Here is a 26,453-nt window from a genome sequence, read left to right on the forward strand (position 1 = left end):
CCCCAACCCTCAGTGTGCTCAGATGTGAGGGCTGCAGAAGGGGTGGGGAGAGGAAGAAGAGCCAGGAGGGGGAGGGGCAGCCCATCTGAGAGCCTGGCATCTCAGGGCAAAGGAAGGTAAGTGGTAAGAGGATTCTTCCCCCAACTCCGGCCCAGGATCCTGTGGAAAAGCTGCATTATAATCGATAGCCTCGTAAATAAATAAATAGTCAACGCATCCTGTCTCCAGCTCAGGGCTTCTTCAGGAAAATAGAACCTCGACCCACTTCTGCTCGCTCATTCTGGATTTCTACGGAGGCCTCCAGAGGGAAGGAACGTTTGCAGGTCATCTTGGGCATCTCCCTGCCTCTGGGCCGGCCTAACATCAGTCATGACCTGAAGAAAAGGATTAGGAGGGTGAATCTGTAGCTAAGATAACCACAATGTTCCCTCTCCCCCAACACATAACACAACAGTGTTTTGTAAGATTATCTACATTGTAGTTCTTTTCCCCAGACTTATAATTGGGGTTTCATTGTCTCAGGGAGGAACTCAGGCCTCAGAAGCAGTCGGTAATTCCAACTCCTTCCTGGCTCTGGTGTGGCTATCTCACAGCTAACAGAGGTAGTTCTGGCCGCCCGGAATGTGGCAAAGGACCCATTCCCTGGTACCTTCTAAAAGGCAAAGGTGGCCAGTTGCACAGTAGAGTGGACTTGTAAAGCTGGTTACTAACTTTCAAGGCTGCATGAATGAATAGCCCCAAAATACAGGGAACACATTTATGCAACGGACTTCCTATCCTAGGAAAAGACTATGAATGCATACACCAACCTCGTAGAGCCTGAAGGGTCTTCAAGAAATTATTTGGCTTGGCCCTCTCCCCATAAGCAGCCCACAAGGTCCAGTCCTGAAGTGACTGGCCCAGGGCCTAATGTATGGCACCCAGGTCTGGCCCTAGGCTCCCCGTTCTCCCCGCAGCACAGGCTGGGGCTGACGCTGAGCAAATGGGTTGTGGCTGTCACCAGAGAGGAACTGGCAGCGCACACGGCAGACTCTGTTTTCTTTGCAGGCTGAGGGTAACTAGAGGAAGCTGAGAATTCCTCGCTAGGCTCTGCTCGGCTCTGCCTCGGCAGGAAGAGGGGACAGGAGGAGGGGAGCAGGGAAGGCCAGTGGCTCTCACTCCAAAGGAGGAAATGTTCCAGCTCCTCAAGTAAGCCGGGCAGTGTGGGCCAAAGATGGAAGGGAAGACAACAGTAGGGCCCCATGGAGTCCCTGGGGAGGATGTTGGGAGCCTGGGTCCCCTTCTGGAGTTGCTCTGGGCTAATGGTGTGCTCTACAAGGTATTAAATACTTGCTCTATGCTAGGCACTGTGCTAAGAACTCTACTGTACTATGCAGTCAGTTTGTATAAGGGCTTAGAACACGGCCCAAGTGACACATGCCTGGGTTCAACCCACCTTGACCACTCACTAGCTCTGTGACCTTGAGCAAGTGACTTAACCTCTCTGTGCCTCCGTCACTTCATTAATAAAATGGGAATAACAGCACCTACCTGATAAAGTCAGTTGAAGATTAAGTGCATTCACTCACAACAGCTCTTAAAACAGTGTCTGCCATGTAGGGAGACAAGTTCTGCTCTTGTTACCTTGTTGAATCCTTACATAGAGTAGCTATTAATCTCGGAGCTCAAAGAAGTGGAATGACTTGCCAAAGATCCCAGGTCTGTCTGACAGACAACATGGGTGCCATCCTATGGTTCTCTCTCTCTCTCTCTCTCTCTCTCTCGCTCGCTCTCTCTCTCTCTGTCTCAGGAAAAGCAGCTCCAGAATTCATGAGCCCCCACCCAGGTCCACTCCAGTTTGGAAACTCCACGGGCAGCTTTCACAGCAGGAACAAAGACGGACCTCTATCCTGCCTGTGAGGCCTGGCATGCCTGGTGGGGCCGGAGGTCCCTACCCTGCCCTCTGGCAGTATCCAGAGGCCTCCCAGAGGCCTCCCTCTGCACTGCTGCCTCGGGCCTCCCCTAGAGCCTCCCACCTTCCTGCGCAGTCTCCCCTCCTCGTGCAAGATGCCGGCTGCTGAGACTAGAGGGATAAACAAACCGTGGCTCGGGCCCAGCCCTCCACCGGCTGGCTGCTCCCCGCCCCCCTCCATCCGCAGTGCACAGTCGCTCTGTTCTCCTGCCAACTTGGCAGCTCGGCTCTGCTGTTACTATCAACACCTCCCAGGGAAGAGGGAGAGGAGTGAGTTCTGATCGCCTGGCGCACCGAGCAGCAAATCCCTGTCAGAGCCAGCCCCGGAATGTCTCCCAAGGCTCCTGGAGGGGAAGGCAAGGTGGGCCTGACCAGGGAGGCCCCCACTGCAAGCCAGGCTCCAGCAGAGTACCTGGGCCCAACCAAAGCTGCAGCCCCCAGGGGCAGGCAGCTCTGAGAGAAAGGGCTTCAAGGCCGGGTGGACACACAGGAGGGGGCTCTGTCTCACCCCAGCACTTCCACAGTCCTCGTGGGTTGGTCCCACGGTTGGTCAGGGGTGGGGCAGCCTATGGCCAAGACAGAAGAAGCAGGCCTTTCTCTCTGCAGACCATGAAGCCTGGAGCACGTGGACCGTACCTCCTTTCTTCCGTCTTTCGTGGACTCGTGCAGAGCTCTTGCCCACCTTGTTGGATTGGATTGGGAGGCCCAGAGGGGACACGTTTTCCCCCCAGATGGAAACTTCTCACCAACAGAAACCATGCTTCCTTTTCCCAGCCCCCTTCCCCAGGCTCTTAGGCCCTGCTGCGTTGGCTCCAGAAAGCAGCTGATGCCCTTCTCGGTTCCTGCCGGAGTCCAGAGGCCCAGTTGGGAAGAAGAATGAACCCATGTTTCCAGGGGCTCAGTGCTCCACCTCAAGCAAGGCCCGCCCACAGCACAGGGTGTGCGGTCAGTCATCTACCCCTTAACAGGACCAGGGGTGGTCACCGTTCGGCCTCTCCCAGGAGGCGTGGCCTTCTTAGCTTTGTCACTGCTCATGAAGGGAAGACCTTTGTGCCCTGCTTTTGGCATCAACAAAAGTGGTAGGTTCAGGGAAAACTTCTTACTGCTCACACCACCCAGCCAGCCAGTCTACCCGAGGGTAAGTCGAACGCTTCGAATCTTTCTGTGCTATCAGTCTGTCTCCTCCTCTGTAACGAGGCAATAACCTGTCATAACTCACTGGGTTACAGCCTCTGGTGATGCAGACATGAAGATGATGCTTATTCTTCTAGGGGTGCGCCTGGCACTTGGAATCAGCATGTTTTTCTTCCTTCTTTCCCATCTTTCTATCTTCCTCCCTTCCTCTCTCTCCCCTTCCTTCCTCCCTCCATTCTTTCCTTCCTTTCTTCCTTCCTTCCTTCATTTCTTTCTCTGCTCCCTCCAGGACCCCATCTCCCAGATGTGAAACCAATCCTAAGACCATCTCAATTCCCTGCTCCAAAAGCCTAGAAACCACCACCAAGAGAGACACAGCCATTTCCTGGTAGGAACCCCCCAGGTCCCAGAAGGCCAGCTGGTTTTCCAGGGCCAGGAAACAGGAAACGAGAATTCATTCAGTGGGCTGGGATGTAAATAAGCCACAAAAGGCTGCGCCATTCGGGCTGCACCTGTGAGCATCCCTCGGCTGAAGCCCCGTCAGCGTTTCCATGACAAACTCGTATTTCTGGATGCCTCTCTTCCAGCTTCAAGAGCACGCCTTGTGCTGAGACTTGACACTGAAAATGCTTTCATGGTTTTTTTTCCTTCTAAAAAATATTGCACACTCTAAGAATCCACCTGCTCGTTATACATGTTTGCTTGTCATTCTGAGAGCTTTGTGGGTATTATGTCTGTACGGTGGACACACAAGCATGTGATAATACACGTGGGGGTTCCGTGGTGGAGCTGCCTCGGCAAACACACGACCACCACACAGCACAGTAAGATGTCTCCCCTCCCTAAGACATCACACACACTTAGTTGCCTGTCCCAAAGCCTGAAATTCTACCATTAGAGATTTACCACTTTTGAACTTGGGTGATTATCCATCCCTAAGAGTCTACTGTGACAATGCACCCACCAGCCCCTAAAAGGGACTAAGCTGCCGTCTGATGAGGGGTTAGCAAAAGAACCAAGAGGCATCAGGAAAATTGGCTAAAGGGTAGAAGAGCCCTAAAAAGGTAGATGGGAGGCATCCAAGATATGTTACCCATTTTACAGGTTTGTTAGGTCTGCCTATCAGATAAATTGTGTGCATGTATGGAAGCGCGCGCACACACACACACACACACACACACACATACTCTTTATGCACAGCAGTTGTTCCAAAAACCTAAGTGGTATTCAGATTCACCTGGGAATACTTCCAAAAATGCAAGTCCCCAGGCCCTGCCCTGGACTTACTGAATCAGCCCTTCTAGGGCCGGAGCAAAGCCCAAGACTCTGCACTGTAGGAAGTATCCAAGCAAGGCTGATGATCCGTCAGGTTTAGAAATCATGGATATAAAGCATAGAGCACCTGGAGAGAAAACAGAACACCTGAATTTGAGTAACAACATCACCGTTTATTGAGTGACTCTGGGCCTTCCCTCTTTGAACCTGGGGGAAACATGCAAGACCCAGGTCCCATGGCCCATATGAGGCAGTGTTACAGAAATGCCCACAGACAATGCAAACATTGCTATCCCATACACACATGGTATGTGGCATGCATTGGTACACATTCATGGGTATCCATGTACCTGGATGTCCTACAGAGAAGGCAAATCTGGTCTCCATCATTGTCCTTCACCTAAGCTTATGTCCGCCTTCACCCCCAGATGGCCTCTCTCGCTCCAGGACGTGTGCCCTGCTCACCTCTCCCAATAGCTTTGCAGAGTCCTTGATCATTGAAACACGGTTTTTCCATCTAATGGGTTTATCTACCATCTACAATCTCTCTGATGTCCATCACTTCCGGAGAGAAAGAAGGAAAAGTAGTCACTTCTCGGTTTTATGACAAGGGGAAACCCAGACAAAGGGGGTTGGAGGGCTTTATACCATTTAAACATAGAACAGTGATTATTTCCTTTTGAAAACCTAGTGAAAATGTACTCGCAAAAATTCCTCATACAGTTTCAGGGTTTGATGGACTTCCTGACGTCTTTCCACGAACCCTCTAGAAGTCCAAGGAATCCTCTGTAAAGAATCCTCACCCCACTGTGACTCTGGCAGCTCAAGCCCTCTAAGCTTCTAGAGGGTCATGTTCAAGCACAGTAAGCATCCTTTCACCTGGGCCTTGGCTGAGTGATTGACTTATCACCTCTCACCACAAGCTGTGGTATGAACTTGAGTGACCTTCCCTTCCTCCCCAAGAGAGTTAAAAACCAGTGTCACAGTGACACATCACCTGTGTTGGATGGAATCTTCTCAGACCCAGACTATGCCTCCCTGTTCCTGATCCTGCAGCACAGGGTCTAAGCTGCCATAAGGTATCAGGAGGATGGATGGTCTTTATTGCAATGACAGAAAACACAGCTCAGACTGTCTTAAGCAATAAAAGGAATCAATTGGCCCATGATAATAAAAAAAGTTCAAGGTGGGTGAGCTTTCTGCGCATCCAGGTGAGATCCATCGGCTCTGAGTTGTTTTGCTTGCTTGCTTGCTTGCTTGTTTTTGGTCTCTCCATCTTCCTCCATGGCATCGACCTCATCTGAAAACTTTCAGCCTTCAAGGCTGCAATGTGATCTCTTCCCTACTTGGGAGAGAGAGCAAGTTGTTTTTTTTTTTTATAGTAACCATGGAACAAAATGGAAGGTTCTTTCCAGAACCCCTCAGTCAGTGTCTCCCACATTCCATTAGCCCACATTAGGAAACATCCCATCCCAATTAGAACCTCCGATGCTGCAGGGCTGCAGGGCCAGGAAATTTGGAATGTAGCATAGACAACATGCCTCGTTGCTCAGACCTCAGGTCCATGGGCTTGGCCTCCCACCCTTATGCAATTCACACTGCTGTCAAGAAAGAGATTAAGGACTCAAAAGAAATGATTTTATAAATGTTCAGGCTCCAGTCTTGTCCCACATTGGCCCCTTGGGAAGAGCCTGGGCCTTCTCAAGAAGGTTAAGGGGAAAGGGATTTTCACTTTCTGGAGAAAGGGAAGGAAACATAATCTACAGCCAGTCAGAATACAGGAGAATACAGGCCACACAGGGGTTCAGAAACCTGGGATGGGCCTCCTTCCTTCTTCAGGCTTTCAGGTGTTCATGAAGAAACTATTTATGCTCTCTGACCTCTGTACAGAGTCAAATTGTCATCCCTTCCATAGTACAGTGACTGTGTAAGGAGCAACAGTTTGGAAGAAAGCTGGGTCCTCAGAAGATTCCAGACTGTATGTAGCTGCTCAGAGCATAGAGATCATAGTATGTAGAGGGGTTGTTGACCAGTCCTCACTTGCCAATACCACCCAGAAGGTATTTTAGTGTAACTCCAATGACATTACAGGTCCTGTGTGGGCCATGGCTCTGCTCAGATACTCATATAAAGAAATAGGATTCAGCAAGTGAGGAATTCCAATTATTTATTAAAGTACTTTGAAAAAATATAAACACTTTGCAATGTTTATATGAAGCCCCCCTTTGTCCTCCTTAATTCTGTCATGTCAATAGCTACTCAAGGGCCTTTTCCATGTCAAAATCTCCTGTACTCTCTCCAGAGCCCAAATGTCTCCCCTCTTTCCGAGCTCTTTATTATGGAGGCCAATTTAGCTCTCGTGTCAGGTCCTTCTTCTTTTCCTCCAGTCTCTCTTCGTACCTATTATCCCAATTCTACACCCGAGAAGATCTGTATATCAAAGTTATTAACACAGGACTCTCTGTAGAATACTCATGCTTTAATAAATTTTGTCCTGTCACATAAGCATTATTGGGGAACAGATTTCCAGTCTCATATATGCATAGATTATTTTAATAGTGTGTTTTAAGATTCTCCAGAGAAACAGAACCAATAGGATATAGAAAGATATATACAAGATTTTTATTAAAGGAATTACTCACATGGTTATAAAGGACAAGAAATCCCATGATGTGCCATCCGCAAGCTGGAGAACCGGAAACCAAGCCTGAAGGCCTGAGAAGCAAGAACTCCTGTGTCCAAGAGCAGGACAAGATTGATAATCTAGCTCAAAAAGAGAGGGAGAGGTACCTGGCTGGCTCAGTTGGTAGAACAAGTGACTCTTGATCTTAGGGTTGTGAGTTTGAGTACAGAGATTACTAAGTAAAAAGGGAGAGAGAGAGAGAGAGAGAGAGAGAGAGAGAGAGAGAATTCACCCTTTGTCCATTATTTTGTTCCATCTAGGCCCTCAAAGAATTTGATGATGAAAGCCCACATTGGTGAGGATGGATCTTTGCTCAGCCTACTGATGCTCTTCCAGAAACATCCTCACAGACACACCCAGAAGTAATGTGTCACCAGCTCCCTGGTCATCCCTTAGCCTAATCAAGTTGACACATAAAATTAACCATCACATACGTCATCTTGAAATAGAACAGCAGCTTTAGTTGTTTTTGTTAGTGGGGACAGGGGTCATAAACCATCCATCTTGAGAACATTACCTTACAATATCTTTGACACCAGCAGTTATTGTTCAGGAAACGTCTACTGGCCTCCCCAGCTACACTCTCCAGCTGTCTCCACCCTACTCTGAGATCTAGGAGGCTGAGCTGGGTGGTCTCTACCAAGAGGCTTTCTCATGCTCTGGTTTCTGGTTGTCTCTTGACAAGAGATGGGAAGGAGAAGGAGGTCAGGGTGTTTATTCTGCCAGATCCCACCCTGGTGAGCTGATGGCTGGCCAAGGCCCTTGTCCCAGGCCCTCTCCTGGGTGCAGCTACCCCTGGTGTCTTGTCACTACTCCCCACCTGCCCCTTCAGCCTATAGGAGGCAATGGGTTCCTGTTGTTTCTGGTCCCTGGACCTCATTACCACCTTCCCTTCCTTTCTCCCCGTTGCTGCTTCCCTGAACCCTGTGAACAGTCCTTTCATCCAAGTCTGCTCATGACTTGACTAGGTTTGCCCCTGACCTACACAGCATTGTCACCTCATTGAGTCTCATCTTATAAATGTAAAGTAGAGAGGGAAAAGAGAGAAGATCATATTTTTTTTCCCATGGAGGACCTAACATGTGAAACTTTCAAAAATGATTCAGTCAAATGTCAAGGTCTAACTTGCATCTTTGGACCGGAATATCCACCATTTGGGGCCAAGAGTTTAGTCTGTGGCTGAAGAATAATGTCTCTCTGAAAAGCTAAATGGAAAAAGAATCCACAGCTTGTCACTACTGTGATCTAATGATAGACTGCCACAACCAGGCAGCAACCACTAAAATTCAGGGTGTGGCTTTGCTGTTCTCTACCTTCTCTGACCACAGCCGAAACCAAAAAAGAGAGAGAAACACCAAGTACCTCCTACAGAAAGACAGAGTCAGAGATCGACAAAAATCCACACACATCCCCCCTTTCCATCCCAGGGCTGATTAGGAAGAAACCATATCTGCCCATATCAGAAATTTCATCAGTAGAGAGGCGTAACTTTGCCTTTAGGCCGGATGTAAATATTGTTTCCTGAAAGGAATAATTTAGTTACATTTGATTAATATTTCCATTACGTGCAAGGCACTGTGCTGAACACTAGTTAGCATTGTAATCCCATCAGTTACCCTTGAGTATGAACAAACTGGATATCAGAAGAAAGAAGTACAGAGAGGTGGGGAGAAATGTTCCCAAAGGGAGAAAGCTGAAGACACATTTTCATCATCCTGGCTCAGGACAGAGACTCTGGGTGAGAGATACAACTAGGGGATCTTACTGTATGTAGATGGTGCCTGAAGTCATGGGACTAGATCAAGCCACCCCGAAGGAAGGAAGGGAGGAGAGGAGAGGAGGGGAAGGGAGAGGAGAGGGGAGGGAAAGGGCAGGGAAGAGAAAAGAGGAGAGGAGATCTAAGAGCTAAACCCCAGGGTATTCCAATCTTAGAGCTGGTGAAAGGGGCCAAGTGAACCAAGAAAAGAAAATGAACAAGGAAGAGCTGCTGAAGTAGGAGGAAGATTGGTAGACTAGGATGTCTGAAAGCAACTAAAGAAAGTATTCCAGGAGGGCAGTGATCAAATGACAAAAATGGCTGCTGATGGGTCAAATAAGAACTGAGAACTGACTGTTGAATTTGTCAGCACTGACGTCATTGGGAACCTTGATAAATGTGGCTTCACTGTCATGGTAAGGGAAACAAGCCTATTTGGAACATGTGTGACAGAGAATAGGAGGTGAGGAGATAAAAACAGTACAAGTGGTTTTGTTTTCGTTTTCATTTTTTGTTTATTTTAACTAATCTCAATACCCAACGTGGGGCTTGAACTCAGGACACTGAGATCAAGAGTTGCACGGTCCTCCAACCAAGCCAGCCAGGTGCCCTAACACAGTACAATTTTTTAAAGTTTTGCTATGAATGGTTAGCAGAAAAATGATGAAGTAACTGAAGGGGAAGGTAGACTCAAGGATTTCTTTTTTTTAAAGATGAGAGGTATGTCCCATCAGCATGCTGATGGGAATGATCCAATAGAGAGAAAATTTAACAATGCAGATGAGAAAGCAGAGAATTACTGGATTGATGCCTTTTAATAAGCAAGAAGGGAAGGGATCCAGTGCACAGGGAAACGGCCTGGTCTCAGACACATGGATTGTCCATTCATGAGAGGAGGGAAGGCAGGCAGGTTATGAGAGCCTGAACCTGGAAGGTTGGTATTTTGGGTGGTGGGAAGATAATGGTTATTCCCCCCACCCTGATTTCTGTTTTCTCAGTGGGGAAATGATAATATTAAGGGCTGAAAATGAGAAGCAGGGGGAGTTGTGTGAGGATCTGAGAAGGGAGGAGTGTGATGCAGTTATCCCAAGAACTAGGATAGTGACTTTCCTGGGGGGCAGATTAGAGGATTGCTGGGCAGCGTGTGGTCCTCCTGAGGCTAAAGTTCATGACTTTAAAGGGATATCTTTCACCACATTCAGCAGCTGGGGTGCAGGTGTGGGACAGGTAAAGGATTTGACCCATGTTGGGGTTCTGCTACTTCTTGGTTGGGAGGAAAGAAGGTCAAGATGGTTGTAGTTATCAGTTGCTATTGAACAAATTATCCCAACACTTAGTAGTTTAAAACAATATACACTTATTATCTCATGGTTTCTTTGAGACACAACTTGGAATCTGGAAGCAGCTTGCTGAGCAGTTCTGGCTTGCCATCTGTCCCAAGGCTGCACCCAAGATGTTAACTGTGCTGCAGTCATCTGAAAGCTTGACTGGGCTAGTGAATCTACTTCCAAGATGGTACACTCATGACTGGCAGAGTCATGGGGTGGTTGTTCAGTTCTTCTCCATAGGCTGCTTGAGTGTCCTCACAACCTGACAGATGGCTTCCTGCAGAACCAGCAATCCAACAAGAAGGACTAAGCAGAAGCTATCCTCTTAATACCTAGACTTGGGTCACATTGCATTACTTTTGCCACATTCCATTCCTTAGAAGCAAGTCACCAAGACCAATCCATGTTCAAGGGGAGGAGAAATTAGACTCCACCTTTTGCATAGAGGAGTATTGTTATGGACTGAATGTTTGTGTCTCCCAAAATTCACACATGGACTCCCTGACCCCCAGTGTAACTGTATTTGGAGATGGAGTCTCTAAGGAAGTTATTAAGGTTATATGGGGTCATGAAAGTGGGGCCCTGATCTGATTGGATTAGTGTCTGTATAAGAAGAGGTACGGAGAGCTCACTTGCTTGCTCTCCCCATGTGCACACAAAAAAGGCTATGTGAGGACATAGCAAGAAGGCAACCATCTGCAAGTCAAGAAGAGAGCCTTTACCAGAAACTGAACTGGCCAGAACTTTGATCTTAGATTTCCAGGCTCCAGAATGGCAAGAAAATACATTTCTGTTGTAGAAGCCACCCAGTCTATGATATTTCGTTATGGCAGCCCACAGAAGTCTAAACAATTGTCAAAGAACTTGTGGATATATTTTAATAGTACAAAGGACAAGTGTGTTTATTGTGAATCACTGAATGGAATAAGTCCCTGGATGGGTAGAGAAATGTAGGAAGGGGAAGCAAATTGAACAGATATGAAGTGGTGGACAGAAAAGAGTGACTCAAAAGGGAGATTTTTTTGGACATGGCACAGCTGATGCTGGTGACAAGATCTAGGATGAGATGATGGAAGGAGGTGATTCAGGTGAGAGGGAAGGGAAGGATCTTTGGTGGCAAGAAGATTAGTTAACAGAGAGGCAGAATGTCAGAAAGATCATTTAAGAGATGTTGAAGGGACCAGGATAATGCCAGGTGTAGGGATGGAGAGAAGGACAGTGAGCCAGGAATAAGGTCTCCAATGATAAGAGAGCAGTAGCAGGGGGCAGAACTTGACAGCAGGTGGGGACTCAAAGGGACATTCCAGGTTCTAGTCTGAGAGTACCCAAGTGTCCACTAAGGAGCCAAGTGCACAGCCAAGTTAGGAGGGAATCAAGGTTCTGAGGAAGCTTGATAGAAGAGGAAGAGAAACAGAGGATCTGAGCACACACAAACACACACTCACACCCACAACCAGATAATAGTACATATCTCAGTGTCATTAAAAGGACTAACTGATTGGGGCGCCTGGGTGACTCCATAAGTTAAGTGTCCAACTTTTGATTTCAGCTCAGGTCATGATCTCATGGTTCATGTGATGGAGCTCTGTGTCAGGCTCTGTGCCGACAGTGAGGAGCCTGCTTGGAATTCTCTCCCTCTCTCTGTGCCTTTCCCCAGCTCTTCTGGACTCTCTCTCAAAACAAATAAATGAACATTGAAAAAAAAGGACTAACTGAGCTAATACTTCATGCTTAGACAGTGCTTGTATGGGTTTTTTTCTGACACAAGTCCATTCTCCAACAGCAATGGGGTGTCCAACAATTCAATTCTGACACTGCACGTAGTTAACCTCAGACCCCACAGATTAAAGGGCTCAGTCACACAAGACTGCCGCCACTTCAGATGCCAACTGTGAACAGGGTGCCCAGACTTCCCACACTTCGGCCCAGATGACTACAAACTTGGGAGTTCCCACAACATCCGCTCAAGTCCAGTCATTTGCTAAAATGACTCACAGAACTCAGGAGAATGCTTTACTTACATTTGTTGGTTCATTATAAAGACTACAAATGAACAGTTAGATAAGAGATACATAGAGTGGATCCGGAAGAGTCCCAATGCAGATGCCTCTGTCCCTGTGGAATTGGGGTGCACCACGCTTCCTGTACATGATGCATCCACCAACCAAGAAGTTTTTCAACATTTGCTGTTCAAGAGTTTTTATCCCGGGGGCGCCTGGGTGGCTCAGTCGGTTAAGCCTCCGACTTCGGCTCAGGTCATGATCTCACGTTCGTGGGTTCGAGCCCCGCATCAGGCTCTGAGCTGTCAGCACTGCTGTCAGAGCCTGCTTCCGATTCTGTGTCTCCCTCTCTCTCTGCCCATCCCCACTCATGCTATGTCTCTCTCTGTCTCAAAAATAAATAAAACATTAAAAAAATTCTTAAGAGTTTTTATCCTGAACAATCTCTAGCCCTCCTTCCTCTCTGAAAATTGGGGGGTGGAGCTGAAAGTTCCTTACTCTAACCATACCTATTAGACTTTCTGGTGGTGGCCCGCCTCCCTCTTAAAGCTATCTAGGGGCCTCACCCTGAGTCATCTCATTAGCGTAAACTCAGAAGTGGTCAGAAAGGGCTCATTATGAATAACATAAAACACTCCTATCACTCAGGAAATTCCATGGATTTTAGGAGCTCTGTGCCAGAACCAGGTACTTATTTATTACGTCACATAGTAAGTGCCAGATAAGGTATCAGTAATCCCTTGTTACAGATGAAGCCACTAAGGTACAAAGAGGTTAAATAACTTTATGGGCACATAGCCAATAACGGCCAGAGTTAGGGACTCAAACTCAGAATTGTTAAATGAGAGAAAGAGCCAACCTATTGGAAATGTAGCCTATACAGAGGATTTTAGGCCAACCCTCCCTGCTGCCATTCTTTCTCCTCCCCTCCCCTGCCTCTCTCTCCCTTCTCCCCTTCCTCCTCCTTTTTCTTCTTGGGATAGTCTGAGTTGGTTTCTGTTATTTACAATGAAAAGTGCTCTGACCAGAGTAACTACACCAAGGGGCAGAAGAGCTTATGTGAGTAATACAAGCTATAAGTGACTGGAAAAAAATATATTGTACTGACCAATAACAAAAGGCCTCTTTAAGAAAGAATTCTCTGAGTCTAAAAATATGGGCTTTTGGACATAAGCTGGAAGTTGAGGGCAGGGCAAAAGGAGAGTTGAATTTGTTTGCTTAAAAATCAAGAGGAATTTTTTTTTAATTTGCATTCCTAAAAGGAAATTTTAGGCTGCCTCCAACTTGACTTGATTATGAAGCCATCATGAATAAATAAGCATCCTTGTACCCCAAACTTTAATTATATCTCTTATTCCTTCAGACCAGATTTTAAGAAGTGAAATTATGTGGTCAAAGGGCATGGGTATCTTAAAGACATTTTTTTATCTGGTACCAAATCACCCTCCAGAAAGGTCAAAACACTTTAGGGATGCTTGGCTGGCTCAGTCAGGAACAGGTGACCCTTGATGTCAGGACAGTGAGTGTGCGCACCATGTTGGGTGTAGAGATTACTTAAAATATTTAAAAATAAAAGGATCAAAACAGTTCATATTTTTCCCAGCAATGAATGAGACTTCCAGTTTGCCAAGGTGTTCATATATTTTAAAATCTTTGACATATAGATAAAATTGCTTTCATTTGTATTTTGATATTACCAGTAAGACAAATATTTTTTGTGTTTGTTGGCCACATCTATTTCTTCTTTTAAGAATTGCCTTCCCAGGGCACCTGAGTGGCTCAGTCTGTTAATGTTTGACTTTGGCTCAGGTCATGATCTCACAGTTCGTGGGTTCGAGCCCCGCGTCAGGCTCTGTGCTGACAGCTCAGAGCCTGAGGCCTGTCTTTGGATTCTGTGTCTCCCTCTCTCTCTGACCCTCCCCTGTTCACACTGTCTCTCTCTCTCTCTCAAAAACAAAAATTAAAAATTAGGAGCACCTGGGTGGCTCAGTCGGTAGCATCCGGCTTCGGCTCAGGTCATGATCTCACAGTTCGTGGGTTTGAGCCCCGCGTCAAGCTCTGTGCTGACAGCTAGCTCAGAGCCTGGAGCCTGCTTTGCATTCTGCGTCTCCCTCTCTCTCTGACCCTCCCCTGCTCGCACTGTCTCTGTCTCTAAAAAATTTTTAAAAATTAAAAAAAGCAATTAAAAAAAAGAAATATTAAAAAAAAATTTTTTTAATTGCCTTCCCACAGGTCTTTGTCTGCTTCTTCCATCTTTATAATGAACAAAATCCAGCCAACTCCTGTTGCCTCCCTACTCTGCCCACATAGATTTACTTATCACCCCTGCTCAAAGGGTGACTAACTTGTTTGGATTTAAAAGTGAAAATCCCATGTCCTGAAATCCCTTCAGTCCCAGGTAAAGGTTACAGTTGGTCTTCCAGCTCTGGGCCTTAGATCTTCACCTGGAAAATGAGGACCAGAGCCCCCCGCCCCATATCCCTCCCAGATGTCCCTTCATCCACCCCACAGTATACACCATGCTGCACTGCTCTGGGCAGGCGTTCTGCTAGGGAGGCATTACGGAGTCCGGAGGGAGTAGGACCCAAGTATCCCTAACATCCATGATGGTTCCCCGAAGGGATTATATCTTGATGAATTTTCAACTAAGACCTATGTGATTGGTTGATAGTGGACAAGGAAGCCCTACTATGGGGGCAGGAAGAATGGGTCCCAGGGCACGCTGAGGGAAGTTAGATGCCAGGAAAGGTAAGAGGGGGGTGAAGGGGCAAAAGATAAGCCTGATCTACTTTGAAGTTTGGCCAAAGATCCACCTGTCCACAGTTCAGCCCAGGACCAGGTAACAATGCCAGTTTCCCCCCAACCAGAGGCAGGCGCTCTACCATCTGGGGCTGTCTGTTCCCTCACACCCTTCCCAAAGTCCCCAGCCCTCAAATTAGGCATTTGAGGAATTCTTCTGGGTTCCAAGGCCTATAATGACTTCATGTGTTTCTTTCTTTTTTTTAATGTTTATTTATTTACTTTGAGAAAGAGAGGAGTGCAAGCGGGGGAGGGGCAGAGAGAGGGAGAAAGAGCATCCCAAGCAGGCTTCCCCACTCGGTGCAGAGCCCAATGCGGGGCTCAATCCCACATACAGTGAGATCATGACCTGACCTGATGTGAGCCAAAATCAAGAGTGGGACACTCAACTGACAGAGCCATGCGTCTCTTTTATAGACCCCCACTTTACACTTCCCAGAATTCTGAGAGTCCCTCTCCCTGGGACGTCATGTAGAAAGGAGCATCGCTAGAGATCCTTTACACAGAGCAAGCGCTTTTGTGCTCCACATTATTGAACAGCAGAAAAAACATTTTCGCTGCTCCCAAGAAAGGCCCTCAAGATAGAAGCAGCCAAGGACACAGAACTTTCCAAAACCTTTCTCCTCTCGGCCAGGCTCAAGTGGGTCTGGCTTCTTTTGATTCTGATCTGCTGGGGGAGACGGTGAACCCACTGAAGGCAAGAGCAAGAGCAAAGTTCTGCCTCAGGTACCCCCCCTGCAGCAGTGAACACGGCGGCCCGCTAAGCCCCACGGCAAACGGAGGCCCCGGCTGGGAGAAGGGCAGAGGGAGATGGAGCCCAGAGCTCCTGCCGCCGCCTTCAGGCCGCAGGGAGGTTCTAATGAAAAGCCTGCCAGACCTCTAACGAGAGCTCAACCGCCAGCAGGCTGATTGCTCATTGTTTGGTTATAATTAGCAGCGATTTCTGCGGTGGCGAAGCTGCAGCTCGCTGCCAGCAGGAGCAGGGCTGGGGGAGGGCTCCGCCACCCTGACAGCCACCAGTTCCCGGCCCTGGGAATCCCAAGCCTGGGCTCCGTCAGGCCCTGGCCCTGCCCGCCCTGCGCCCACAGCCACTGCCCCCGGCTGGCAGAACTTCATCATTGATATTGGGCCAACACCAGACGCCATCCTCAGGTCAGAGAGAGCTGCCTGCTCTGATGGTGAGAGCGTGGGCTGAAAAACTTGGGCACACCTGGGTGTGAGACCAAGTGTTGTCTGCCAGGTACAAGCTGTGTGTCTTCAGGCAAGTTACTCAACCTCCTGCGCCTTGGGTTTCTCATCTCTAAAATGGGGATGGTAGGGGCAGCTGGCTGGCTCAGTCGGGAGAGCATTTGATCTCAGGGTTGTGAGTTCGAGCCCTGTGTTTGGGTGTAGAGATTACCGAAACATTTTTTTTAATAGAAAAAATAATAGAATGGGGATAGTAGGGGTGCTTGGCTGGCTCAGTCAGTAGAGCATCTGATCTCAGGGTCATGAGTTTGAGCCCCATGTTTGGGCATAGAGATAACTTTAAAAAATTTAAAAATCATGGGGGAAATGGGGATGATAAGGACAGTATTCATCTTCCTTGGAGATGTGGTAGGATTTGAAAAGGATAACCAGCTAAGGCACTTGGCGGAGCACCTGGTGCGCTGTTGGCACACCGTGCATCGCGGCTGCTGCGGAGGTGAAGGGGAGTGGGCTTCAGCTCAGGCCCTTTCCTCTCTCCTCCTGCACTCTCTGTCCCTGCCCTTGGCCAGGCTCCTCCCACACAGGTGCTGTCAGCCTGCTGCTTCCCTTCCCTGTGGAACCAGCTCTCAGGGGACCTCTGCCTTAGTGTTTTCAGTGTCAAGGTGACCTCTCCTAGGAGAGTGGTCTTCAACTTCCTTACTGTGACTCACAGGGAAAAACTACATTTTACAGAGTGACCCACATGTAAGACACACATACCTATGCCTATGGGTAGACAAAAGAGAAACAAACTATTCATGAAGCCATACTTACCCGAATCAAGTATGATGTGTTCTAATGTGTGCCTTGCCCTTCTCTCTTCTATTCTGCATCCACGTCTATATGTAGAGCTATTCTATATCCATTTTTGGATAGCGTTTTGAAGTGCTGTGAAAGGTCAGGACCCACTAAATTGATTTCATGACCCAACCTTAGGTTGAGACCTTTGGTGTGATAAAACGGTGCCCCGGAAGGAAGAGGCCAGTTAACTCTCCTCTCTCATAGAGTAAAAGGCTCTGTTCTCTGTTAAAGAGACTTTTATCAGGGAGTCAGGGGAAGAGGGAATTCTGAAAAGTTGAAAGCCACATAACCACATCTGAGGCTTACAGGTAAAAACAAGACTGAATCTTCGTCCACGACAAGCGTGGGTTTTTGCATACATTTTGGGGGGCTTCAGAATCAAGCTTCAAAAAACAAGAGGTTTGTTCCCACGCCAACCTGCAAGCTAAAGGCTCCTTAGCTGGGATTCCAGAGTCTTCCTGTTGGGAGCTCTTTGAACTCACCAGTAGAGTGAAAATTCCTGGTGAGGGTACGGCAAGTTTGCACGGTCTCTTGCCCCCAGATAGCTCCCAAAATCTACCCTCTTGAAACTTTCATTTCTGCTTGAGCACCAAACCTCAACATGCCTTGCTAATTAGAGTCAGGAGCTGGCTGTCTCTGAGATGCCCTGTCCCTGAGACATGACCGCACCTGGTCAGGAAAAAGATAAGCAAGTAAACTAGATACACCCGAATGCAACACATAACTTTCCCCTAAGCAATACGGATAACTGAATACCTTCTGGGCCTGAATGCCTTTGTGAGAGTCACTACTGCGCTAAAATGTATCAATCATCTTTGGGACTATGAGAGCAAGCAGATCTCTTGAGAATTTGTTTTTCTGGGAACTTTCTCTTAGAGTTATAAATGGCCTAATGACCCTTACTCATAAAAAACTAACCTTTACTAAAGAATGTTGTTTGCCTCTTGGTTAAAGGATGCTTCCTTGAGGCTAGACCTGAGGTTTTGTAAAAATACCTATGACACCTTGAGTGCCTGTGGCTAAAATTGTAAAACTTATCTATGAGAAATCATTTACTGCCCTTTCTTGTCCTTGTACCTTTTGCCATAAATAAACCTTGCGAACCAGACAAGATGGAGACGCCTGCCAGATGGGCAGCGGTGTTTGTCTGGGGATCAGAACAAAAACGCAAGGCTCTCCCACTTTCTCTTTGGCCTGCACCATCATCCTTCGGGGGAACCCTGGACCTGCAGGAGCTGGACTCCGGCATCTTCCAAATGCCACTATGCCTAGGTGCCAGGGAAGGGCAAGATTTATGTAGACTCAGCTGGACAGGAAATGCTCTTGAGCTAGGACTGTACTTACAGTTTTTTTCCATAACAAAACCAGGGCATGTGGCCTCACAAGTACTTATGAGGACAATAGGATACAACATTTAAAACTAGAACTGTCCTGGAAAGCCCCCAACTTGGAATCACAGGTTTACCATGAGAATTGGAGAATTTGATGCCAAGAGAGTCAGAAGGAAGGACAAGTCCTCTTCCCCATGCACCCAGGTTTTGCCTTCTGATTTGGGGAAAGGAGCCTTGGACTTCCAGAACCTTCTGGAATGCCAGAAACTTCTCTTAATACCCTTGAGGATATTCACTTATTAAACACATTAGTGGATTCGTAGGAGGATTGGATCCTGACTGTAAGAGGAGAGGTAAGGGAAAGGGAACTGGGAGACCTCCAAGGCATTTTATCATTTTGCTTACACTTGTTTGGGCTCCCAGCTTCTTGCTCACCCTGCCTTGCTCCAGCCACCCTTCCCCCTGCCCACTGCCATATGCCCATAGTGCCCTCAGGCAACTGTGCAACTTGACTTTGGCCAAAGGCAATTGCTGTTATTTAAGAATGAGGAGGGGCAGGGCTGCACTGAACTTGTACACTTGGCTCTTTTCTTCATGGATCAATCCACACTGGAGTGTGATATAATAGTTTCCTTGTCATCTGGGGGCTCAAATGCTGGGTTTCCTCCTTTCTACACTGCACTCCAGGTTTCTGGGGCTTACGTAGAACAACAGTCCTGTGGAAAGGTCTAAGGACACCCTCCTCAAATCTCCTCTACCTCAGAATACCTCCTACTTCCAGCCCTGGTTGTGTCCACACTTCCCACTACAAGCACACTTCCAGTAGGACACATGGCCAATGGGAATGGTATCTCCACATCTCTATGAGCCCTCAGAAAGGAGATTGTTTTCAACATATATTCAAGAGCTTGCTTTGAGCCCCAAGAAAGGAAGCCAGATCAGGCAAAGGAACCCCTCCTCTGAGGGTTCTCTTTGAGAACTTCCTCCCACAGATTCCAAGGAGAGAAGGTGAAGGGGACATGGAGTCACTTCTTAAGACCTCTTTCAATCCCCATTCCTGTCAAAAAAAGCCCAGCTCATGGGGCACCTGGCTGGCTCAGTCAGTTAAGCGTCTGACTTCGGCTCAGGTCGTGATCTCGTGGTTCTTGAGTTCAAGCCCCGTGTCAGGCTCTGGGCTGACAGCTCAGAGCCTGGAGCCTGCTTCAGATTCTGTGTCTCCCTCTCTCTCTGCCCTCCCCTGCTCATGCTCTGTCTCTCAAAAAAAAAAAAAAATGTTGAAAAAAAATTTTAAATAAAAGAGCCCAGCTCAGCCCAGTCCATCAGATCAATGCCCTATAGACCCCAACCCCCCCAATACCAGGAAATAAAACGTGAAGTCCCTTTACTCATTTGCCCAGTTACCTCAGTCTGAGGCCTAACCTCCCTCTTCTCTGGCCCTGCACCTTCTGAAAACAGTGCCTTTGATTGGAACCCTGACTGCTGTTGCTTTCTGCCATTGGCCTCCTTTGCCCACTTATTTTCTATGTCTATGTTTCTAGGAGTCTAATTGTGATGAAATTACAGGGTAATACTAATAGGGGGGTGAGACCCAGCTAATGGCTCACTGTTCCACGAGGCAACAATTGTAGTAATCACCAAACTAAAGGCTCCGTGCATTAGCTGGAGATTGCTGGGGTTTCCTGGCCTACGCTTTCCCCACACCCCTGTCTGAGTGAATGAATACAGGTCACAGGGCACACTAAAAACCCAGAGGCAAGTGAAGATATAAAGGACATTATTAAAAGACTGGGGAGGGCAGAAGCAAAGAAACTCTTTTAGGAATAAGACCTTGAGTGACAGCACAAGTAGAAGCAAAGAGAATTGGGTTCAACATTTCAAAAAATATGTTGGAAAATGAAACAAAGTAATCATGTCCATTAGTAAAGGGGCTGTGTGGCCTGGGTTTTCTGGAATGTGATGAAGCTGGGGTAGCACTGGTCCTTCACTCACTTTCTGCAGACTCAGCCTGATGGAGAGCCCACAGGAAATAAACGTGTGGCTCTGCAGGGCAGCTCCACACCACAGACGCTCCAAACAGACCCAGGCCAACAGCACTACAATTCCATCCAATATATTGTGCTCACATTGGGATAGAAGGAAAACAAACATGACATGGGCCCTGACTTCAAGGTCCACACAGTCTGAGATGGGAGACCAAATAGAGTCTAACTGTAGATACCACTTCTGGACACTTGTGACCCACTTCACAATTTCAAATGCACTTCATAGGGTCTTGGCTATCAGCAACATAGAGATTTTTATTCTCATTCCACAGATATGGAAACCAAGGCTTAGAGAATTAACGTGCTTAAGGTCATGTACGCCCTAGGTTTCTGAATTTCTTTTGCTCATGCCTCTTACTGCAGGGAATCCCCAGCAATGTCTCAGTCTCCTGTTGAAGACGTCTACCTTTGCCACTGCTCCAGCACCTCACACCACATCTCAGAGATGCTAGAAATCCGAGAGGGAGAGCAACTCTCCTCCGGAGGTAGAGGACCATACAGGGATGCCCCAGGGCCTTAGAGTTTCCTTGGAATGCTGCCTCTCTCTCTCTCTTTTAAATTAGAGTCCCCCCTCTCTCACTAGAACACTAGAATCCAGGTTTGGATCTAAATCCAAATAAATAAAGGTGGAGCCTGGGAAATCAATCCAAACAGTAGATAGTATCCTTTGCCTGAAAAATAGAGGTAAATGCATGAGCAAAGGTAGAGAGAGAGAAACTAAGAAACAGACTCTTCTTAACCATAGACAATAAAACTGATGGTTACCAGAGGAGAGGTGGGTGGAGGGATGGGGGAAATACGTGATGGGGATTAAAGAATACACTTAGTACTACATGGCAATGAGAGGGAATGACATATGGCCCTTCGTAGGAAAGTGGATGGACCTTGAGGGTGTCATGCTGAGTGAAGTAAGCCAGGCAGAGAAAGACAGAAACCATATGTTTGCACTCATAGGTCTAACAGGAGAACAGGAGAGACCTAATGGAGAACCAGGGGGAGCGGAGGAGGGAGAGAGAGTTGGGGAGAGAGAGGGATACAAAACTTGAGAGACTATTGAATGCTGGAAATGAACTGAGAGTTGAAGGGGAAGGGAGACGGGGGAAAAGAGGTGGTGGTGACGGTGGAGGGCACTTATGGGGAAGAGCACTGGGTGTTGTATGGAAAACAAATTGACAATAAAATATTAAAAAAAAAGAATACACTTAGCAAGATGAAAAAAAATTTTAAGTAGAAGTAAATATCATATTAATGCTCAGGATTCAGCTAACAGAAGCATTTTGGTTCGAGATGTGTCTTAGATGAAACGAAATCAGATGTTAAAATAGAAGCTTTAGCTGAAGCCCAACAAATTCTAAAGTGAAGTGTTAGACAGGGTTTACAAAGTAAGTGGCAAGGAGTATTTAAGGTCTAAATGAGTTGAAAGTGAGATTTTAGAGGAGAGTTTCTTTGGAGAAAGCTGTGCTGTGAGTTCCATTCCACCCCATCTCACAGGTGTCAAGCCTGAGAAACCAAAAGGGCAAGAGACCCAGAAGGGGCTACACTTGGGAAGTAGCTATCCTCACAGTCTTTGGGGCAGATGGAGAGCTGTGAGTGAGAGAGACAGTTGGCCTGGGATCGTCAAAGGTGCTTTCCAAGATGGCAGCCCAGAGGGGCAAAGAGATTTCAGCAGGAACCTGGAAGTAGGGCTGAATTTCTAAGGATGGATGAGGGAGTAAGCAATGAGCCAGAGGTAAACCCAAAGGAAAAGAACCACAGGTGAGAGGTCCCAGAAATGGGAGTGTTATCAACAAAATGTGTCTCCTTACAAATTCTTTTTTTATTTTTTTAAGTTTATTTATTTTGAGAGAGAGCGAGCGAGAGAGAGAGAAATCATGAGTGGGGTGGGGGGGGGAGAGACAGAGAGAGAATTCTAAGCAGACTTCAAGATGTCAGCGCAGAGTCTCCAATAAGGGGTTCTAAGACAGGGTGGGGGAGAGGGGACTCAAACTAAGAACCATGAGATCATGACCTGAGCAGAGATCAAGAGTTGGATGCTTGGGGCGCCTGGGTGGCTCAGTCGGTTAAGCCTCCGACTTCGGCTCAGGTCAGATCTCACATTCGTGGGTTCGAGCCCCGCGTCAGGCTCTGTGCTGACATCTAGCTCAGAGCCTGGAGCCTGCTTCCGGTTCTGTGTCCTTCTCTCTCTGCCCCTCCCCCTCTCATGCTCTATCTCTCTCTGTATCAAAAATAAATAAAACATTAAAAAAATTAAAAAAAAAAAAGAGTTGGATGCTTAACCCACTGAGCCATCCAGGAGCCCACCCCCCAGATTCTTATGTTGAAATCCTATCTACAATGTGAGGCGGGACCTCTGAGATGTAGTTAGGTTATGAGGGTGGAGCCCTCATGAATGGGATTAGTGTCCTCCTAAGAAGCTGAGGAGCTAGCTCTCTTTCTGTCTCATGAGTATGCAATGAGACTGGCCAGCAGTCTGAAACCCAGAAGAGGGCTCTCACTAGAACCCACCCTTGCTGGCACCCTGATCTCAGACTTCCAGCCTCCAGAACTGTGCAAAATAAATTTCTGTTGTTTATAATTCACCCAGTGGTACTCTGTTATAGCAGCCCTAACCAATTAAGACAGAGAGGGATGTAAAGCACACAAAAGTATCTGCTTAAAACACCTGCCAAGTCCAGAGAACACCAATGTCAGAGCCGCATGCCAGGACCAATCAAGTGGAAACTTTCCTGCTTCCTGCTTCTGTCCATTCCAACACTGTAAGCATCAGAAACCACAGCTAAAAAGCCGGAAGAGGAGGGACAAAAGTGTTGCTGACACGTATGTACAATCTGAGCTAAAGGAGAGGGGGAAAGCCTTAATTTGACATCATATTGGGAATTTTAATGATTATATAAACATTTTCATCACTGAGTTGTACCTATATTCATTCAGACTTAGGGTGAACACAGACTACAAAAAAACAAGGAGGGGCCGCTGGCTGTCTCAATCAGTAGAGTGTGCAACTCTTGATCTTGGAGTTGTAAGTTTGAGCCCCACATTGGGTGTAGATATTACTTAAAAATAATTTTTAAAATCTTAAAAAAAAAAAGAAAAAGAAAAATAGGGGTGCCTGGGTGGCTCAGTCAGTTAAGCATCAAACTTCAGCTCAGGTCATGATCTCGAGATTTGTGAGTTCAAGCCCCATGTCTGTGTAGACAGCTCAGAGCCTGGTGCCCACTTCAGATTCTGTCTCCTTCTCTCTCTGCCCCTCTCCTGCTTGTACTCTGTCTCTCTCTTGCTCAAAAATAAATAAACATTAAAAAAATTATGGGGACTGTCTCCATTTTTATCCAGGTGCAGCAGACCTACAGCCCCACTGAATTTAAATGGTTAACAAGAGAGAAAACCTAAGTTTATAACTACATCTCGAGTTGTGCTCGTTTAACCTAACAATTGCTCTAAAAAAATGTACTGATTTGTTACATTGCTTTCCTAAGAAAGATAGAAACAGTTTGGCCATTCATAAGTAGACCCCGCTCCTCAGTCAGATGGCAGCCTGTTGTGTGGGAGATTAGCCAATGCAAGATAGGCCTCTGTTTTCAGGAAACCCACTTTCGGGAACCATCCAGTCTGGGGTAGGCCTGCGTCTGCAGGGTGAAGCTGGGGAACTGGTACCCAATGTCGGACCCCAGGCACAGTCTGCAGCTGATGGAACACTGCCAGCCTATTCTGAGGACGCCCTGAGTCCTGGGGCAGGAGAGCTGGTGGGACATGCAGCTGAGGTTGGGTGTGGGATTTGCCAAGAGCACAGAACCAACTCCAGGTGTCTAGGTGGGAGGAATCAGTTGCCACGTGCTGCTTTGTTCACAAGATACCATCAACAGACCTCTTCGTACATATGAGCGCCTGGGGTAAAGTGGACGCATTCCCCCTGGGGTAGGCAGTGGGCAACGGAGGATGGAAATGGACCGTCTGGAAATTACTCAAGGGGTTGAGAAGTCGTACTTCTAGAGGCACCTGGGTGGCTCAGTTAGGTGAATGTCTGACATTGGCTCAGGTTGTGATCTTGCAGTTTGTGAGTTCAAGCCCCATATCAGGCTTGCTGCTTTCTGCACAGAGCCACTTCAGATCTGCTGTCTCTCTCTCTTTGTCGTTCCCCCACTCACAGTCTCTGTCTCCCTTTTGAAAATAAATAAAACATTAAAAAAAAAAAAGAGGTTGCACTTCTGGAAGGCAGCCCAACCTGTCCATTAGACATGTCCCAACAAGCCTGAGTTCCAGCGGAGCATGAGGCCGAGACCTCTCCGTCTCTGTGTCTCTCTCCATGTTTAAGAAGTAAAAGGACTTCTAGCACATGCCTTCTTTTCTTTTTAAGTTTATTTTTATTTATTTTGAGAGATAGAGAGTAAGTCAGGGAGGGCCAGAGAGAGAAAGAAAGGGAGTGAGAGGGAGAGAGAGAGAGTCCCAGACAGGCTCCACACAGTCAGTGTGGGGCCGGATGTGGGGCTCGAACTCGTGAACCATGAGATCCCCACCTGAGCCAAAATCAAGAGCTTAAGTGACTGAGCCACCCAGGTGCCCATGTATATGCCTTCCTCCCAGTGTCCTCACTGGCCTCCCTGTCTTAAAATATCCCTCCTCAAATGCAGCGTAATTTTTTTAGACCAGCCAATGTTTTTCCTCCCTCCTTTGATCTCACCTTCCCCCACTCCCGTCAGACATGAATCTCCCAGATTTCCCCCACCACCTTCTGGTTCCAGTCCAAGGCCTAGAAGGGCTTTAAATCACCTACCTTTTCAACCTCCTATGGCACTTTGCTTCCACTTTGCTTCCTCCTTCTGTGGCTACTCTTCTCTGTTTACTGGTCCCTGCGGATGCTTTGTACTCTCCTCCGTGTCTATGCCCTGGCTTCCCACTGGGCAAGGTGGGGGGCTAGCAGCAGGCTGAAAGGGGGCCTGGCCCCAGCTTCTGGCCTCTCTTCAGATCTATGACCTTCAGGAAATCGCCTCACCTTCGAAGCCTCCTTTCTACTGTCACGAAAGTATTACATTTAATGATTTTGAAGAGTTATTTTTTTTTTCCTAGCTCAAAGTTCAGTGATTCTCCCATTAACTCTGCTTTTACGCAAACCTCTGCCTCTCAGGAAATTCCCAGGCCCAAGTGACCTAAATCTGGTGACATGTCACTACCTTTCTTCTGTTACCCTTTATGTACATTTTTATCTTCTTGGGCCCTGGACGATCTCTGGCTGGCTTTGCTTTTATGAGCACCTCTACAGCAAATGAAACTTTGTCTTTTTTCTTTCCTTAGTATCTTCTGGGTCTCCATATTTATGTTTTTATGGCAACAACTTGACCCGAGGCTCTGCTTTATATGGTTCAAGTATTTTAAAGGTTCTGCTTTCCAAGCTTTCCCTAGACACAAAAGACTGGGTTCATTTGGGGCCACCAGAACAGGATTCAAAGGAGAGTATGTTACTTAGGTGCAATGACATTTTCAAAACTCAAACCAGACTGAAATTTCATCACTAAAGAAAGGCTGGAGGGGCACCTGGGTGGCTCAGTTGGTTGAGCATCTGACTCTTGTTTTTGGGTCAGGTTATGATCTCATGGCTTGTGAGTTTGAGATCCATGTCGGGCTCTGCACTGACAGTATGGAGCCTGCATGGAATTCTCTCTCTCTGCTTCTCTCTCTCTCTCTGCTTCTCTCTCTCTCTCTTTCTCTCTCTCAGTCTCAAAATAAATAAATAAGCATAAAAAACCCCAGAAAGGCTGGAGACCCCCACATTCCAGGAGTCTTGCCAACAGACATTAGGATTGCCTGCTTGCCTGCTACCGGGTGACTGGGTCCTACTCTGAGTACCAAGGGCCATAGCACCTCTTCTCCTTCCCAAACAGAAGCCATTTGAGAACCTCATTCAGATGAACATAGAATCATCAGAATGGAGGTTAGTCCTCAGATATGCAAACATTTGCTTTAAGGATTTAACATCTCTGGGCACCAATCCTAGACAGTTACCAGCTGGTTGCCCTTGGGCTAAGGTCTTAACCCCTCTGTGCCTCAGTTTGTTATCTATAAAATGAGAGGTAACAAGAAGGTTATCCTGAGGATTAAATAAAATAATGCTTGTGAAGTTCTTAGCACTAT

At 47.1% G+C, this 26,453-nt stretch overlaps 1 long non-coding RNA gene across 1 annotated transcript; it reads right to left on the reverse strand.

Moving 5' to 3' along the window:
* Nucleotides 1-305: 305 nt before the first annotated feature.
* On the reverse strand, nucleotides 306-25,246 carry LOC115282722. Its single transcript, XR_003904728.1, has 3 exons — nucleotides 25,099-25,246; nucleotides 4,373-4,487; nucleotides 306-374 (listed from the first exon to the last, which is right to left on the reverse strand). It is a non-coding gene; the product is annotated as an uncharacterized LOC115282722 (long non-coding RNA).
* Between the last annotated feature and the right edge of the window lie 1,207 nt (nucleotides 25,247-26,453).

The sequence above is a fragment of the Suricata suricatta genome, chromosome 17 (assembly GCF_006229205.1).
Source record: "Suricata suricatta isolate VVHF042 chromosome 17, meerkat_22Aug2017_6uvM2_HiC, whole genome shotgun sequence".
NCBI classification, from domain to species: domain Eukaryota; kingdom Metazoa; phylum Chordata; class Mammalia; order Carnivora; family Herpestidae; genus Suricata; species Suricata suricatta.